The 19,502-nt window shown below is 46.8% G+C and overlaps 1 protein-coding gene across 4 annotated transcripts in view; it reads left to right on the forward strand.

Moving 5' to 3' along the window:
• The first annotated feature begins 3,485 nt into the window (after window positions 1–3,485).
• APBA1 (amyloid beta precursor protein binding family A member 1) overlaps window positions 3,486–19,502 on the forward strand; it is a 196,118-nt gene continuing 180,101 nt past the window's right edge. Inside the window, exon 1 of one of the 4 annotated variants that reach the window (XM_046023677.1) lies at window positions 3,486–3,606. The gene's annotated coding sequence lies outside the window, so the exon portion shown is untranslated. Of the gene's footprint in view, window positions 3,708–19,502 lie in introns of all 4 variants that reach the window. The other 3 variants (XM_046023676.1, XM_046023679.1, XM_046023680.1) reach the window with 3 other exon arrangements.

The raw sequence follows: 19,502 nt of genomic DNA on the forward strand, positions 1-19,502 counted from the left end.
TGTGAAGTGTGAATGAATTTAGTGAATCCTGGAATCTTCAGGTGTTTGCTGATAAAAAGAAACCTAGGGGTGCCTGGGTAGCTCAGTGGGTTAAAGCCTCTGCCTTCAGCTCGGGTCATGATCCCAGGGTTCTGGGATTGAGCCCCGCATTGGGCTCTCTGCTCAGCGGGGAGCCTGCTTCCTCCTCTCTCTCTCTCTCTGCCTGCTTGTGATCTCTGTCACATAAACAAATAAAAATCTAAAAAAAAAAAAAAGAAATCTAAATGAATAAAAGTTCATGGATCCCTGCCCTCTCACAAGTGACAAACAGTGCTTGGTACGGGCAGGGTGATGGAGTCTGGGATCTCAGAGATCACACCAAAGGAAATTACCTATGAGCCAATGGGGGACAAATGAGTTTGTTTGTAATACAAGGCTCTAAACTCGTAGGTACAGAGATTTCTTATCCACACGCAACGCCGGTCAAGGCTTCAACTTGAACCCCAGCCACTTGGCATAGTGTCTAGAGTAGGTACCTGGTACAATGGCTGGAAGGTTGCCGTTGTTTTATACGCTGCCTTCTGAAACATTGAATACCCTTGCGAAACGTAGGTGAGCCATATATTTGAAGTGGCTTATAAGAATGCCTATAATAAATTAGGAAAATACCAATAAAGCAGGCATAGAAAAACTGCAGATAGAATAAAAGAACAAGACCAAAGGAAGCGCTAAGACATAGATATGAATGCACTGTGAATCCACTCATTTCCTACAATGACCTGCAAACTGGGCTTTCAGTTTCCTGCCAGCCAAGGCACAAAGAGTAGCACTTTGGATGACGATCTGCACTGTCCATGAGGGATAAATATATTTGTGTCTTCTGTGGGAGGGTGGGGACGAGGAAGGAGTGAATTTTCTGAATATTAATATTTGGTAACTAATTAGTTTTGAAGGTCTCTAAGCAGCCATTATAACAGTTATTACTTTCATTCATATGGCTCTTAATGCTTTGCAAAGTAATTTACACACTTTCTTTCATTTGCACAAAAATCCTGTGATGCAAGATTTGAGGGGATGGTATTATTAAAGCAATAATGTATCTCTCACTCATGCATCCAGGAACTTCGATTCCCTGGAAACACAATGCAAAAGGAGAAGATAAGCAGAAAGATCTCTGAGATAAGAAACCAAATGGCAGCAAGTCTATGCAGAGGAAAGAATCTCCCTCGGAACCTAGATCCCCTTATTTAGCCTGAAATTCTTTTTTTTTTTTTTTTTTTTTTTTTGACCGAGATCACAGGTAGGCAGAGAGAGGGAAGCAGGCTCCCTGCTCAGCAGAGAAACCGATTCGGAGCTCAATCCCAGGACCCTGGGATCATGACCCCAGCCGAAGGCAGAGGCTTTAACCCACTGAGCCACCCAGGCGCCCCTAGCCTAAAATTCTAACAATAATACTTAACTTCCTTCCTAAATCCCTAGCAGATTAAAAGTTAACAAACGAGGGACTATTACAGAGAGGCACTTTGAAAGGCCCCCAAAACTGAGACGTAGGAAAGCAGGGTAGTGTAGAAACTGAAAACACCACACGCTCACCAAGTAGCGTATGCAGGGGTGTGTCAAGAGGTCAGGCCTGGACCCTGGCCCTCTAAGAATCAGGTGTTCACACGGTTACATGGTTACCTCACCAATCTTTCAGGAAACAAAATGAGCTCATGGTCACCGGCTCCCAACCCTTACAGCCTTTCAGTGACCTGCCAAGGCTCATAAGATAAAATCCTTATTAACAATGGCCCACAAGGTCCTGCAGATTCTGGCTTCTGCTACCTGCGTCTCCAACGGGTCTCACATCCCCTGCACTGCAACCCAACCTGGGTGGGCTGCTTCTGTACACTTTCTTCTCTCTACCTGAACCTGTCTCACCTGAAAGGTCATTTTCCTGGGGAGCTTTACTGGATCCTGGAGTCTAGGGTTTCCTTGTAAACCCTTAGTACTTTTGCATTTGAAAACGGATCGTAGTTGCATTTAATCATTAGTTTGATGGTTTGATACCTGTTTCCTCCAGGGTACTGTGAGCTCTGGGAGAACAAAGACCATGTCTGGAATACATGCGCAATAAATATTTACTGGAGAAAAAAAAGAGTATGTAATGTCACAGCACAAGCATGCTACATCTTCCTGGTAAATATTTCAAATTCACTACAAGATCTTTCTGACAAGGGAGAAGCTATTATTTTCTTTATTAAAACAAAAATAAAAGATTCATTATGGAGTAGAATGCAAAATTCATATGAATTTTAAAGCTAAAGCAGAAGCTTCCAGGAATGGTTCTGCCTACGCCCCCCGATTTTTCTCAAGGCATTGTGCTTAAAATAATACGGAAACACGGTGTGGTAAAAAAGATCCATTTCCCAAGAGAGCTGGATAACCAAGGCTCATCTCCGTTTTACTAGATGAGAATGCGTACGAAGAAGGCTTTGCAAACCGTAAGGTTGTGTGCAAATATAACTTATTATTACTGAGAAATCTGTCCCGAAGAGGGGGAATGGCTTGGTTCGTACTGCACCGCCAATTACAGGTGAGGCTGGCGCCAGGACCCAGGTCTCCCGAGGCCTGTCCCGCCCGCTGTTTCTCATTAACGCACAGCACCTGCCACCTGCTCCCTGATGCAAAGGTCCCCTCCCTCCCAGCCACATCTGGGGCTGATGCCCTAAGCCGGCCCCCAATACACTTCAAGTTCTGACCAACCAGAATGGAGAAGCGGGCAGAAAACCCAGCGGGGCATTTCCCAGCGTCAGAAGCGAGAGGCTTTTGGCCTCGCCCTCAGGACCGGGCCGCTTCCCTGGAGGGCTGCCGACTCGGCCGGCTCGCTCGGGCCCGAACCCAGGAGGCTCGCCCTCTAGCGGCGCAAACGCAGGACTGCAGCCACCCGGAGCCACCGTCCAGCCGCTCTTCTGAGGGGGGCTGTGCGGCCGCCGGGCTGAGAAGTGCCGGCGGCACTCCCGGGGCTGGGAAGCGGGAACGCTCAGGAGTAACTCAGGAAAGACAACACACCGCAGGAGCCCACGCGGCTGCCCGGCCTGGCGGTCCTACGCGCCGAGGTTGGCCACAGCTGCTGCTTAAGGGAACCGGGACCCCCCTGAGGCGCCTGCAGAGGCGGGTGGAGGTCCCCGTCAGGCCCCGGGCGCCCGGCCCGCGCGCACCGGGACTCGCCCTCCCGGCCGGGGCGCGACCGGCTGCGGGAGGTTCCCGCGCCGCGCACGCCCACCCACGCTGGGGCCGGCGCGCTAGGGCTGGCGGCCGCCGGGGGACCCCGCCCCGCTGCCTCGGGCTCGCGCGGCGCGCGTGCGCGCGGGTGGGCGTGGGAGGCAGGGGCGCTACTAGCGCCGGCGTGTGCGCGCGCGCTCCCCCGGGCGCCCTCCCGCGCAGGCCGGCCCGGCTCGGCCCCGGCGCGCGTCACGAGGGGCGGGCGGGCGGGCAGAAGGGGGTGGGGCCGCGGACCGGAGGGGCCGGAGCGGCGGCTGCCGAGCCCAAGCCGGAGCTGGGCGAGGGCGGCTGCGGTCCCGGCGGCGGCGGCGGCGGTCCCGGCGGCGGCGGCGGCGGCGGCGGGAGAAGATGGTGGCGCTGGAGGTAGGAGAGGCTGGAGCGGAGCTTTATTCCCAGGCTTGGCACCGGCGCTGTCATTAGCGCCGCCTGCTCCCGCGGGCCCGCGGACCCAGCTGTCAGGCAAGGTACCACAGCCAGAGAGGGAGGGGGTGCCCGGCGCGGATGCTGCCCCCGACGGAGCCCCGGTCCTTGCCGGGGGGTGCGGGTGGTGGTGCTCCCGGGCGCGACACGGGCTGTAAGGAACAATAGTGCGGGTGAACGGGGACAGCCGGCGACATCCAGGGGCAATGCCTTCAGCCATCGAGCCAGCGGGGCGGGGGAAGGAGGCGCTGAAGGCAGGGACGCCTGGGGTCCGGTGCGCGCGGAGATGCGGGGCTTTGGAGGCAGCGGGCGTGCCTGACGACAGTCATGCAAGGAGTGTGTGTGTGTGTGTGTGTGTGTGTGTGTGTGTGTGTGTGTGTGTAAAAGGTACAGCCAAGGGGATGGGGGTGGTGGGCTGAAGGTGTTGGAGAATGACATTTCCAGGAATCCCCGCTAGGCTCTCTCATCCCTTGGCTGACTCTCCCGGAGAAAGAGTGCGGTGATGGCAACGATGAGGTGGGCAGGAAGCGCTTGGCGTGTGCGTGGAGCGAGGCAGTGGGGTAGGTGCGGATTTGTAAAATCCCATGTGTGTAAGTGTGTGGATGCGTGTGTACTCGTGTGATTGCCTCCACGGCTCCCCTAACTGAGCTCCAAACCCAGAGATGTGCGGGTGCCCTGACTGGCTGCCACCCGCTGTCTATGGGACGGTGTTTGGTATTTTGACCCTGCAACTCTGAGTACAGTCTGTGTTCTGCTCTTTCGTGCGGACCGGATTCTCACTTCCCCTTTCTCTGGCTTCTTGACGCGGGGATGTGGAAATGTGCATGTGGCTTTGGGCGCATGGCAGGGAAATAGGATCATGGTTACCCCTTCTGGGCTTGCTAACCTCCCTGGATTTGAAGGCAGCCTCTATCCTGTGGGACTTCTCTCCTCAGCCCCTGTAAGCCCCTGTTCTGTAAGGGTCTTGGATGCCCTGACTCTGCAGTTTCTATTGTTTATCGCTTGTCTGACCTGAAGGAGAGGGGTCTTTCATGGCCACATTCGCCTCTCTGTCCCCACAACTTTGAATGTCAACTAGACCTTCTCCTTCCATGTTCCAACAGTGGAAACCTTAGGGCTGAAGAGTGGTTGATCTTTTTTTTTTTTTTAATAGATTTTATTTATTTATTTGACAGAGAGAGATCACAAGTAGGCAGAGAGGCAGGCAGAGAGAGAGAGAGGAGGAAGCAGGCTCCCCGCGGAGCAGAGAGCCCGATGCGGGGCTCAATCCCAGGACCCTGAGATCATGACCTGAGCCGAAGGCAGCGGCTTAATCCACTGAGCCACCCAGGCGCCCCAAGAGTGGTTGATCTTTATGTTGGTTCTTTAGAATGAGCTCTGGAGGTGTGTATAGAAAGATGGGGTCAGGGGGAGTATTTGAAAAGAAGGGAAAGATCGTACTGAGAAAGGTTTCGTACGGTTGGTCAGCGTCACACAGGCAGGGCGTTTTCCAAAGGAAAAGGGATACTTTATTCCTCCGGCTGCTGTCATCCACTCTTCCAGCTCTCACAATGGCTAGGTGGTGCCATATATCATTCACGAACTGAAATCTCCTAAGACCCACGGTGATGGGGTCCTGGTTTGGTAAAGTCTGCTTTCCTAGCCGATGTAGTCTGCTAACAGAGAATTTGAAAAATGTCAGGCTGGCAGTAAGTCACCCAGTGGGAGCCAGGACACGGAATTGCATCCAGAGTCTATGGCTATTTAATTGTCTCTGCGCGATAAAGATAGGCTTATGTGGGGCTGGGTAGAGATAGGGAGATAGCATATTCCTGTGTGTGTCCACTGCAGTTTGAATCCCCCGTGCCTGTATTTCTCCTGCGGTATTTGTAGGAATTCATGCACCTCTGCGCTTAATATCTTGATGCTTCTCTATTAAAACATTGTGTGAGAAGATTAGCCTGCTTAGAACACATTTAAACTATAGCACCTTAAATTCTGCTGCATTGCTGTCAGAATCCAAACTAGCGGCCCCAATCCTCTTTGAAAAGCCTGTAGCAGTCACGGCTATATAAGTAAATATATACCACGTTGGCCTCAGAGGGTTCTTTCTCTTTTTCTTTTTTAAAAAAATTCGGTTTTGTTTCGCCGAAGCCTGAATGATACTGCTGTTACATTGAAAATAATAAAACTAGGGCTGTGCATGTATTTTTTTTTCTTCCTATGTATCTTCTCTTAATTAATGATGATACATGAAGCAGGTGCTCTTGAAACTGTAAACGTTAAATTTCCCCATGTTCTTCAGTCAAGCCTTCTAAAATGTTAGTGTGAGGTTATTGGATCCCCTCCAAGAGTTAAGGATAGATTTATAAAAATGAATTTTGAATCTTAGTTTTACTCCCTATTAGTTCTGCCAATGTCTTTCTGGGAAAAGTACTTATGGAATTTAAAAGGCGTTCAAAGAGGTTCTGTTTCTTTCTTTCCTTTTTAAGTTTTCTTTATGTTTGCAAGCAAAATCCACAGAGATGTAAAGGTCTTATGGGAAAGTTAAAGGGTATTAGAAATTGACAAGGTAAATACACCATTTAGAAGAATAATTATAAACAACACAGTCGATGACTCAGGAATTAGTGATTTCCTTTTTAGTGTAAATGTGATGATTTAAAAAATACAGTGTGTGGCTTTCCCAAAGATTGGACTCGTAAATTTAATAGTACAGCTTAACTTCCATAATTCAGTGTGGTAAACAATTGTACCTTTTGTTTTGTGTGGATGCATTTTCTTCACTTAAAGGGCCATTAATGCTTTTTTTTTCTATTATTGAGTTTCTTAAAGAAGTTCGTTTTTCAGAAAACTTGAAAGTGAAAGACATTTGAAAATTGGCCTGTGCAGCTGAAAGGAATAAACTATGGTACCATGGGGAGATGAGACTTGTATCCTACAAGGAAAAAGTAATTGTGGCTAAAATTGAGAGAATTTCAAGGACTGGAAGCCAAAGTTAACCCTTTGGGTTAAAATCATTAACTCACAAATATTTAACTGCATACTACCTCTCAGGCTCCGTGTGCCTTGGATGAGTTTGGGAGACCAAGAGGGCCAGAGATGTGAAGAATAAGAAGACGTAGATCCTGCTCAGAGGAAGTTCATGGTCTGGAATTCTGGGAGATAGGGCATACCTGTAACTAACTATAAAAATGGTGTAAAATGGCTACCTTGCCAAAAAGCTATGTTCCTTCAATGCTGTGGGTAGTCATAAGATGTAACAATGACTGGGGCGCCTGGGTGGCTCAGTGGGTTAAAGCCTCTGCCTTCGGCTCAGGTCATGATCCCAGGGTCATGGGATCAAGCCCCTCATCAGGCTCTCTGCTCAGTAGGGAGCCTGTTTCCCCCTCTCTCTCTGACTGCCTCTCTGCCTACTTGTGATCTCTCTGTCAATAAATAAATTTAAAAAAAAAGATGTAACAATGACTTCCACTGGAAGAGGTAGCATTTGAGCTGAGACATGACAGGTGGTGTTTGGGCTGGCAGGGAATGGAAGGCATCCTTGAGGAATGAGTAGCAGAGACTTGGTGATGGGAAGGAGTGGGCTTGCCCAGAGAATGGTACGCTTTGGCTGAGGCACACAGAATGCCAAGGGATGTAATGAGAGGTCAGGGGAGACAGATAGGTTGTCCAAGGTTATCCAACAGCTTGGGTACAGATTTCATTCAGTATGGCCAGGGAGCCATGGGAGGTTTCTGAGGAAGAGGGTTGACAGGGTCAGAACTCTGCAGTAACCCTGTAGCATTGTGTTGGACATAATGCAATGAGAAAAGACTGGTTGTAAGGAGACCAGTTAGAGTCTATCGTCAAATTAGGGGTAAGAGGAAATGAGACCGCGGGAGTGGAGAGGAATAATGTGAACGCTGAGCGGGAAGTCAGAAGTCATTGCTGGGCGCAGCTGAGACAGTGATTGGGTCATTGTCAGAGAGGAAGTTCAGATGAGGATGAGGAAGAGGAGAAAGAAAAGAGGTTTCATCCTGGGCAGGACAGATTCGTCCAAGTGAAGGGACTAGAATACGGGTGTAGGTTTTCTGGAGAGAAGTCAGAGCTACAAAGAGAATAATGAGTCATCTACTTAGGAGTGATTTTGATGCCTCAGGAATGGCTAGTGAAGAAAATGGAGTGAACCAAAGCAAAAGATAAGGGTAAGGATCCTTGGGGCATGTCTGTATGTTAGAGGGGAAGAGAGAAAGAAGAGGATAAGAACAATATTAAACAAAGGCAGCTGGAGCAAAATGGTGCCAGTCATATGGTGTCATGGAAGCTGGGAAAGGTGACGAGGCACCTCCATCCACGTCTCATCATACAGCACATCCCAAGGGCTGAGGGCACAGCGAAGGAAAAGCCACTTGGATTTGATTCCTGGCTTTCCTGAAGTATTTTTGAAGTAAACTATGGCGGCCGCCAAGCTGCCAGGGGTTAAAGAGTCAGAGGCGGGATGCCTGGGTGGCTCAGTCTGTTAAGCATCTGCCTTCACCGCAGGTCATGATCCCAGGGTCCTGGGATCGAGCCCCACATCGGGATCCTCCTTGCCCAGTAAAGAGCCTGCTTCTCCCTCTGCCTGCTGCCCCTGCTTGTGCTCACTCACTCTCTCTCTGACAAATAAATAAATAAAACCTCTCTAAAAATTTGTTAAAAAGAGGCAGGGGTGATGCATATGGAAAGCTGTGAAGACACACTTCCTTTTAAATAAACCGGATGGCAAAGGAGGAAGGAATCTGATGCATCAAAGAAGTGGCTACTATGGAGAAAGTGATGTATTTAGCATTAGAAGACTTGACCCTACTTTATCGCCAGAGAAGAATCCATAGACAGGAAGAGAGACTGAAAATGTAAGAGAGAGTCTAAGCGGACGGAATGGAATCTTCAAGAAGATGGGAGGATACTGGATGAAGGCAGAAAAAGGACTCTTGAGACAAAAGCCTGGGGGTTTTGAGGTGGAAAGAAAATCATTTGACCGTCATCTTCTAAGTAAAGTCAAAGGACAGGTGGGCAGATTGAGACCATAAGTAGGATAATGAAGTCTTGGAGTGCGCCTTGTGGAAAGGTAGCGATGAGTCAGTTAGGGGGGAACAAAAGGTTACCACCTAACTAGGAAGGCCTGCATTTGGAGAGCATGAATGTATAGTGGAACCAATTTACCCTATTTAAGCAGAGCTTGATGACTACTTATATAATTTTTATAATAGTGTGCATTTAATGTTAAATATAGTGGTTCCTCTCTCCTTTAAACTTAATGAAAAGAGAAAAATGTTTGCCTTTAAAATTAGCTGAATAAAAACCTCCACCTGAAGTATTTCCTGTGACTATTCTCTCTGAGGGGTTGCTGACTTAAATCAATAAAGCATATAGTAAAATAATGGGGAAAAAAGTGTTTTCAAAAAGATGAGCTTTCTCTATCTGTAACAGCAGGATATGGCGTTACAGGGAAGTGTGAAGTCGATTTTTCAAAAGAAAAATCAAATATAGCACCTCACCCAACACCATACTCATCATAAGCACTCAATAAATATTTGTCACATGAATACATGAATAAATTTATTTTTTTTTGTAAGCAAGGTAGAGTATCCAAGATACAAAATATTGGGATTTCTTTCTTATTTACACCATGGACATTGAATGATTTGCATTCCATGGTCCATACAAGTTTATAATTAAAATAATTTTATTTATTCATACCTGCAACATATGTTGAAGCTTTAAAAAAATTTTTTTTTTTTTACAAAACTTTTTTTTCACAAAATAATCGTGTATCCTTTAGATCCTTGAGCTATGGGGCTGTCATGATTCCAGATGAGTTTATAGCATTTCAACTGTGGTGAGTGATGATTTTGAAGGCCTCCCGATGAAATCATTTATTCATTCCTTCGACAGTGTTCACCGAGCGCCTCATCTAGACCAGACACTATTCTAGGTGCAAGGGATGCAGCAAAGGGGAAGAAGTCCCTACTTTTCACTGACTCTTTAGCAGGAAGAAAACAAATAAGCAAATATATATCATGTCAGGGGGCGGCAAGTGCTGAGAAGAATAAAGCAGAGAGACAATAGGGTGTGATAATGAAAAGGGTGCTGTTGTTTTCAAATAGGGTGTTCAGGGAAGGCCTTGGAGCAGAGAGAGCTTAATGGGAGGTGAAGGAATGAGCTGCATAGACTTTTAGGGGAAGGGCCTTGGAGGCAAAGAGAGCATCAAGAGCCGGAGGCCTGAGGTGGGAATGTGCTGGGCGTGATCGAGGAACAGCAGGGAGGCCTCCTGGGTCTCCTTGCTTCACCAGGCCATGCCCTGTCTTCCCAGTGGATGGAGTGGTCACCCCAGGATCCTTGAGGGACACTTAAGGACAATGTGATGCCTTGCCTTTCAAAATTTAACCAGTCGCCCATAGACCTCACCAGCTACCATGTTTGGGCTGACCTGCGTGTGAATCAGTGCTGAGCTTGTAAAAAGGTGGATGTCCCCCAGCAAACCTTTAAGGTTGGAAAACTGGCTCTCTCGGGGCTATGATAAAATTCTAGTCAGCTGGAAGCTGTCCCTCTCCTGGAATGGCCACATGGCCCTTCCGCAGTCTGAATCTTCTTTAGTTATAGGGTTTCTTTCCTCCCTCCATGTTTCTTGCCCCATTCTCAAGTCTACAGTCCTTGAGGCTTGAATGTGTTTTGTTCACCTGGGCACACCCTACAGCCACAGAAAAACTCCTGTGTGTCAGTAAGGGATCATCGGGTCCTGATGGAAAGGAATGGATGAGACGTTGCCAGAGACGTAAGTCATGGAGGTGTATAGCTCCTTCGCCTTGACTTTTGCAGACAGCTGGTTTTCAAAGAGGGCAAAATCACCACCACATGAGGCTGAAGAAGTTTGTGCGTGCAGGGCCTGAGACAAGGACTTGGGTGCAGGTAGATTTTGGGGGGAGGTGATCCCAAGAAGCAAGAAGCAGGCTCTGGAGGCACCAGAGACCTCCCTTGGGTGGATAAGAGGAAGGCAGGGTGACTAGAGGTGGGAGTCTGTCAGCTTGTATGGGAGGTGTGGCGGGGCGGGGGGGGGTTGGCTGAGGGGACATGAGACGGCATCACGTCCTCCATTCCACATGGAACAGCGATAACATAAAGAATTTTTTTTAACACATAAGAATGGTTGGATAGCAGCTATCGGTGTTTTAATTGAGGGATTTTAATGTATTGGGATAGTGAACTCTAGTTCACTCCCAACCCAGCACTGAGGAGCCTTAGTTACCAGGGAGGCAGATTACCGTATATGCCCATGTATAAGGTACCTACAATTATAAGATGGTCCCCAATGTTCCAATGAGACGGTTTTTAAAGAGCCTGTACATCAGCTTGAAAACACACACTTTGGAGATACAGATAAAGGGTGAAATGTCTGCTTGTATTTAATTTATTAATTCGCTTGCATATATTTAAAACCCCATTATATAAAATTAGTAATTTAGAAAATACGACAGTCTCCCCTCCCATTGTATGAAATCACTTATTCAAATCTTCCAAGAACTTCTCTGACTTCAGAGTCTTTTTCATCATTGGGCCACGTTTGGCATATTTCTATCTAACTGGCTTGAAATAAAGTACTTCTCAAGTGATACTGCCACTACAAACTGTCCCAAGTCCCTGCGTGTCCATTTAGATAACAGAAGAACAGTTGTTTTTTTTCCCTTCCTTCCTCTGGGTGTATATTCACGGTCTCCACAACCCAGCACCTCTAAATGACTTGGATAAGGACATCCAATACAGGCAACGGTGAAGGAATTTTTTTTTTTTAAGATTTTATTTATTTATTTATTTGAGACAGAGAGAGGGAGCACAAGCAGGGAGGAGGGGGCAGGGGCAGGGGGAGAAGCAGGCTTTCCACTGAGCAGGGAACCTGACATGGGGCTCAATCCCAGGACCCTGGGATCATGACTTGAGTAGAAGGCAGAGGCCTAACTGACTGAGCCACCCAGGTGCCCCAATTGTGAAGGAATGTTTATTTAAATTGGTATTAAAATCTTGGCCTCCTTTGTGCATGCATGCATGCCTCCATCTAGTCATTCTTTTTCAGCCACATGATGTCCAGAAGCATCCCTCTCCAGTACCAATGGCAATTATTTCAGGCTATCTCCCCCAGACAGTTCTCAAGAAACCTCTGAAACCTACACTTCCTTTTCATGACATCTTCAGGCTTACGGAAAAACATGTCTTTGACATGGTCTCTCCCTTTAAAATCCATTGTCATCCCACCCAGCATTAATGAGTTGCTTGATTTCGGCTCCCGTTATCTTGGAGATAATGGGCTCTTTGCTTTGCCGCATTTTCGAGAAAGGAATTGAGAGAATGGCCTCAGAAGATGGGAGCTTTCTATGGTGTCAAACATAAGGCGACTTGCCTTTTCCAAAGTCTAATTTGGGGTAGCGGTAAACCCATCCCAGTCCACTAAATGTCCTCTCCAGCCCCCTCCTCTCCTACTCCATGGTGAATTAACTAATATGAAAAATACTGCAACCATTTATTTTATAGAGGCGTCAATTCGTTATCATCCTGAACAATATACTCATTTATATTTCTGATTTCCGATAAATTCTCTATCTTGAGATCAATTCTGTATTCATGAATAGGTACACCTTATTTTATTTTATTTTTTAAAGATTTTATTTATTTATTTGACAGACAGAGATCACAAGTAAGCAGAGAGGCAGGCAGAGAGAGAGAGAGAGAGAGGAGGAAACAGGCTCCCTGCTGAGCAGAGAGCCGGATGTGGGGCTAGATCCTAGGACCCTGGGATCATGACCTGAGCCGAAGGCAGAGGCTTTAACCCACTGAGCCACCCAAGTGCCCCTACAGGTACACCTTATTTTAAAGAGGAGGTGTACTTGACAAGTTCTGCATGTATTTTTCCCCATAAATTGTAGCGTGTTTTAAATGCAGAGGAAGAGTGTGTCACAGAAAGAAATCCCACTCAACAGGAATAATTAAGCTCTTAACGTGGCTGTTCAGTGAATTAGGATTCTTACACTGGACTTTCCTAACGTGGATCTCCCCCTGCTTTGGTGGCTTTAAAAATTTTTGGACCATGATTCCTAGTGAAAAATACAATTTCCACGAGAGCCCAGCAATATAGGTGAGTGAATGTAAACACACAGGCATGTGTGCGTGCACACACAAACACATCACTGGAAGAGAAGTTTCACTCAAGAGTGCTTGTCCTTTATAACGTGTAATACACTCAGATATTTTCTGTTTTGTTCTGTTCTGTTCCATATGGTTGGCAGCCCATTAAACTGATTTCAGCACTAATGGGCTCTGACACACAGTTCAAAAAACACTGTTCTGTTGTATTGTATCCATCAACAAGAGGGCTTATTTTCTTACGGTGTGAAATAATTTCATGTTGGAAGGTTGGGGTTTTTTTTTAATGTGTTTCAGATCATTAGCATATTTGGATATTGGGTGGTGTGTGTTTGTATAATGTCGTAGTAGTCCTAAAGGGAAACTTTATTGTTTAGTAAATATTTTATTTCTGAAAGAAGGAATTATTCGTGTGGGAACTGGAAAGCGGAGTCAGATGAATGGATCCATTCTCAAATCTGGTGGCTTTCCTGGGCTGTGCAGACCACGCCCTGCCACTGGGCCCTGACCTCACCATTGGACTGATTACTCACTGGCCTGCCTAATCTCTCTGTACAATTCCCCACCCCCCCACCCCCCCTCCTCCCTTCCGTCCGCTTGCAAACAGCAGCCCCCCAGGCCCCGGAAGTTCAATTACTTAATCCTCAATTGCAACCAAATATATTTCCTCCCTGATGCGAAAACAGTTTTACACCCAGTTCTCTTCCAAATAACTCAAAAGTACAAGAATTTTTTTTTCCCCCTGAGCTAATACCTTGGGGAGTCCTGTCCTAACGGAGCTAGAATTTGTTCCACAGATGGAATGTTTCCATAGTGTTAGGTAGTAGGAAAGTCTAACCTACCCTTACCCTCAGGTATGAATGCCTGCTTTATGGCTCTCTAGTGGTCTAATATGAGTACATATCAATCACTGTTTTAAATGTTCCACAGCTTCCCCATCCAGTGAATGAAAATAATAAGGTAACATTACACCTGCAAAGTGCCAGGCATTGTGCTAAGTAGTCCACAGCTAACTCATTTGCTTCTCGTAAGGATCTCATTTACTCTTTACAACCTCATCAGGAGGGGATTTATGTGGCAGAGAGGGCTCTGAGGCTCCCAGAGGTCCTGCCAGTGATTACGGGGCAGGACAGGCAGGGGCACTCACGTCAGGCCCCAGGGACACACACCATCTGAGGCTACTTTTGCCCTACAACAAACGTGTAAACCAATGAGAAAGGCTGTATTCTGATAGAACTTTATTTTTGAAGACTGAAATTTGAATTTCATATCTCTTCTATGTGTCACAAAATTTTGGTACCTTTCTTCCTTTTTTTTTTTTTTTTTTTAACCATCTAAAAATAGAAACCACTCCCAGCTCTCAGGTAGTAGTGCAACAACAGGCAGTAGGCCGGAACTTGGTTTTCTGACTCCTGGGCCCAGATAGTTCCTGCTCAGTCTCCTTTGTCCTGGTGCCCAGCAGTATGCCCTCAGCCCCACTCACCCCGCTGGCCTCCCTTCTTTATGATGCCCTTGTCCCACATGGTGCGCGCGCGCGCGTGTGTGTGTGTGTGTGTGTGTGTGTGTGTGCTGCTGCTCTTGCAGTGAGGGCTTCTCTCCACTCTCAATGCCATGAGACCATTGTGATTTGGTACTGCCATCAAGTAACCTCCAATATTGAAGTAGTCTCTGGATTGGGCTGAGCCTCAGTATCCCCGGCTGTAAAAAAGGAATGATGAAACCTGCCTTTCCTTTCTTTTCTCACATAGGACGGCTGGGAGGGTCAAATGAGATATAAAGAGCTACAGAAAAGTAAAGTAGATGCATCACTTCCTTCTTCATGACCTTGAGCAGAAGTGATGTCTCCCTCCTCTAAACAAGGACTGGGCAAGCATTTTCAGTATAGGGCCAGATAGGAGGTAGGTTGTGTGGGTCAGACAGGTCTCTGTCATAGCTTCTCAGCTCTGCCGTTGTAGTGCAGAAGCAGTCACAGACAACATGTAAACCAATGAGCGTGGCCCTTTGCCAATAAAACTTTATTCATCTTTGCTGAAACTTGAATTTCATATCACTTTCACATGTCACAAAATTTGGATTCCTCTCTTGATTTTTTTTTTTTTTTTTGACCATCTAAAAATATAAAGAACCTCTCCCATCTCCCAGGCAGTCCAAAAACAGGTGGTGGGCTGGATTTGTCCCATGGAACCTAGTTTGCTGACCCCTGGCATAAATGCGCATGACACATTATTCCCCTTGTTAGCAAGCAACCACGGTTCACTTTGTACGACAGCAACGCGTGCCCACTTTATTCCAACTCTCTCTTGCCCTTCTAAAATACACATCCGCCCACCCACATTTTCCCCCACCTCCTTTGGTACTGGGAAGGATAATAGCATATAGACAGCATGCATGTAAACACACACATAGGAAGTATACGCTCAGTACATGTTTGTTGAATAAATGGGGAAGAGCAAATCTTGCTTTTCTCTGCATCTTATTTTTCTATCTTTAACAGAAATTCCACCTATTCTCTAGTAAACTTTTGGGAATGACTGAGTCAACTTTTGTAATTAAATTTTAGGGGCTTTAAACTTCATTTAACCCCCCCCCCCCCCCCCCCCCGCTATTAACTATAAAAGGAAAAGAATGTCAGGGAAGAAAGAAGGGGGAAACAGTCAAAACAAAAACCCACATTTCAGCATAAAAAGGGCTTATTGGAGAATTACTAGAGTGGCCAAACATTTAGCTTTGGTCCCTGGGGCTTCCTATCACTCTAGGAGCTCTGAAGGCTGCCAGCTGCCCTGCTTTTCGCTGTGCTTTCCCAAAAATTTCATTTGGGGGCCAGAACTCTGTGCATTTGGCTATAAACCGAGAGGACCTGGTAGAATGTGCTTTATCTTTTCATCTGTATGTCTCCAACATGCGTCAAGGCGTCACGCACATCTCTGAACGGCAAAGCCTGGAACATGGCTCCCTTTTTATTTCTGGATAACTATAGGCCCGAAAGTAAAATAATTAAAGATATAGACGTTTAAATTTTTCTCCTCAAAGTGAGATGGACGGAAACTGGGCAGCGGGATTATAGCCACACGTACATGTGTGTTATTTTCCCATGTTATTTTCACATGATGATGAATATGTTACTCTGTGTTCTATGATGAAGAAATTACATATGTGTGTGTGTGTGTTTAAGGGGTGGGAAGAGAGGAATAGTCTAGAAAACTGGAACTGGGATTATTAATAGCATGTACCCTTTAATAACATTTGTTAAGGGAAGGAGCAGTGAGGCCAGCTTTTGAATAAGTACTTTTTAGCGTGCCAAAATATATTAATTATCTGTAACCCGGGAAAAAGCTCCATGACCGGTGTATAACACATTAAAAAGTGTGCTTTCAGGTTGGAGTAGACGGCCCCTGCTCTAACAGACACCGTCTGGCCTGGAAGACAGAATGTTAAGCTGGTGTCAGAAGTGTACATGACATTAAGTCATGTGAGGACTTTGAAGCCTGTTTGGGGAAGAATGAAGGCTGAGAGGTTCAGGATTTCGTTTCCTATTGTGTCTGAGCTGCTCTGGGTGAGACACAACATAGTGCTTGCTGGCTCTCTAAAGACTGTTTCCAAAAGGACCCTTAGTGGGTGGAGGCAGCGGGGGATGGAGTGGCGGTGGGCGGCACGGTGGCTTACCAGAGAGCCACAGGTGGTGGGGAGCTCATTACCCGTCCATCTGCAGCTTCTTGTACAGAAAGAGGGTCCCCTTGATGAAGTCAAGGGACTGTGCTTACGAAGGCAGAGGATGACGGTTTTGTTCCTGATGTTATTTGCACAGTGAATCTTACCTTCTCTTCTGAGTGTCATTTTTCCTGTCTTAGACACAGACACCCCCTCCTCTGTCTTCCCCTTAAGCAATTACAGTGGGGCTGGTTATGTCTCATGGCTTCCTTCCACGCTGGAGGTTTCCAACAATTGTCTGGTTATCACTGATTGTCCATTCGTATGCAGGCTACGACACTGAGGCTGGCCAGACGTCTGTATTCGCTGGTTAGGTTTGTAGAGGTCTTAGACTGGGCTCCCTAGAGCAGACACTGAGAAGAGGGAATCTCCAAATCCCAGTCTTCTTCCGGGAAGTAGATGCTGGCTCCTGGTAGTGTGTGTGTGTGACATGGAGCAGAGGTCTGGGGATCTGTCTGTTAAGTGAATCTCCTGTTTCTAGAGCCTTCTCCACCCCCATCTTCTGCTAGGATTCTGTAGTCCATTTAGTTCCAAAGAAATGTGTCAAAATCTCTTGTGTGTGGATCTTCTCACTTCCATTCTCTTTGTGGATTTATAACTTATCTATGCCTCTCTCCTCATTTCGGTGGGCTCCTGAGAAGAAAAGGATGACAACCTACGTGATCAAGCTGCCACCTTTAACCAGAAGCCACTCAAAGCAAAAGCCAAAGTAGAATCTTTGAATGAAGCAAGCGCGCATGTGTATGCACACACTTCAACATCCACGGTACTGCAGCCTCTTGGAAATAGGCCAATCGTTGGGAATTAGCCAATCCAAGTATTATCTAGCAAAGTGCTATATTAGCTAAAAGCAGTAGTTTTAATCTGTTATAACCATTAGTTGGATAACATGAGCCAGGGGCTGTTATTGATATCTTTGGGCTAAGCTTGGGGAGGTCTGTCTTCCCCAGCATTTTTGGATAGTAACCTAGACACAGGTCAGTAAACAGATGTCCCCTGAACTATGCTTCCCTTATCACATCAGAATTAATTTTAGCCATTATTGAGTAGTAAATAGGAATCTAAGTGAAACATCGGCAGTCTCCAAAAACACCATCTTGTTGTTCAAGGAATCTGGAATTAAAGCAGCTGCCCTCTGTGTGTAACAAGTTTACGGCAGGCTAGGCTCAGTACCGTGCAGACGGCAACCATCTCTCCGGTTCTTCGGGCATGACTCCTTCCTATGCACCGAACAGACTTGCCTTTTCTTCCTTATCAGAAGAAAATCTTGGGCTGGTCTCTTAGATTTCCCAAGGACTCTTAAGTGGTGAAAAGTCAAATCCGATCTGTCAATCTCATGATACAGTCCTGGGTGATAATAAAAATTCTAAACTCCTGCCTAATTTTTGATTTTTTTTAAAAGTTGGAATATAACTTGAACGTAAGTGAAGAACAGAAATCCCCAATGGAGTGTGTGTGATTTTTGCACATCTGAAAACCCACATAACTGGATCAAGACGCAGAACATGTCAGGCCCCTCTCCCAGTCAATATCAGGTAACCACTACTCTGACCTCTAGCCCCATAAAGCAACTTGACCTTTCTCTCAATAGTAGAGATTTATCCATGAGCTGTATGTGTCCATGTTCTGTTCCCTTCTGTTGCTCACGAGTAATTGTGGGAATACACGGAGTTCCCATGTCCGTTCTCCTGTGGAGGGGCATTTGGGTGGTTTCGCTGTGAATGTTCTTGTGCATTTATCTTGCCGCACACACGCACCTGTCTCTGCAGGTGCAGAGCTGCTGAGTCACAGGGTCAGTGCGTGTTTGGGTTTAGAGACATCGGCGAACAGTTTTGCACAGTGGTTGCACCAGTGACTGCCCCCCGCCCCTGGCGATTGTTTAAGGGAGTTGTAGCTGTGCCTCACCCCCGTGGGCGCCTGCGTCATACCCTTCGGTTAGCCTTAGCCATTCTGGGAAGTGTGCAGGGGCGTTGGGCGTGTCCAGTTTTAAACTTCACCTCCTCCAACTCCAGCCAGCTGCTTCTGTGGAGCCCGCGTTATGACCACAGGAAACACACGCCCTGTTCCCCTTACAGTAGAAGTGCCTTGTGCTCCAAACACAATGCCTTCTCTTTGCCCTGCTGGCTCTGACGAGCCTTAGATCTCTCATGGCGAGAGCCAGCCCCTGGCACCCAGCTCCCGCAGACTCCCGAGGGCCTGCTCCAGGCTCCTGGAATTTCTCATGAAGCCTTCTTCGCTCGGTGGGTTAGTCAGCTGGGGCTGCCATACGAAACACCGCAGACTGAGGAGCTTAACCAACAGAAATTTATTTCCTTACGGTTCTGCAGGCTGGGAAGTCCAAGACCCAGGTGTCAGAAGGTTTGGTTTCTTCTGAGTGAGGCCTCGCTCCTTGACTTGCCGACGTCCACCTTCTGGCTGTGTCCTGTCACGGTCCTTTCTTGTCAGGGCACCTCTTCACGTGTCTTCCTGTTCTCCCAAGAACATCAGCCAGACTGGATTAGAGCCCCGCTTCATTTAACCTTAATTACCTCTTTAGAGACCCTGTCTCTAAATACCGTTACATTAAGGATTAGGGTTCAACCTTGGGATTGGTGGGTGTGGGGGGGCGGTTTACAGTTTCAGCCTTTATTCTCGGGCGTGTGTGTGTGTGTGTGACTCTGCCGTTCTCCAGCAACACGTGAAGTAACTGAGGGGACAGTGAACTTCGTTAAGTCAAAGTACAGTCAGTCATGATTTAACGTACTAGTTGGGAAGACTTTTTTGAATAATACAAGTAAAACACATGCAATGAAGAGCATAAAATACCCACCTTTTCAGTGTACAGCTTGAGGACTTTTACATATATACACCCCACCACCCAGACTGGAATGTAGAACATCGCCAACACCCCTTAGATTTCAGAATACTCCTTCGCAGTCTCTGTCTGTTACTCCCTCCCCAGGGGTAACCACTATTATGGCTTCTATCACCGTTTATCAGGTTTGATGATTCTTGAACTT

This window comes from Meles meles, chromosome 11, assembly GCF_922984935.1.
Source record: "Meles meles chromosome 11, mMelMel3.1 paternal haplotype, whole genome shotgun sequence".
Lineage (NCBI taxonomy): Eukaryota > Metazoa > Chordata > Mammalia > Carnivora > Mustelidae > Meles > Meles meles.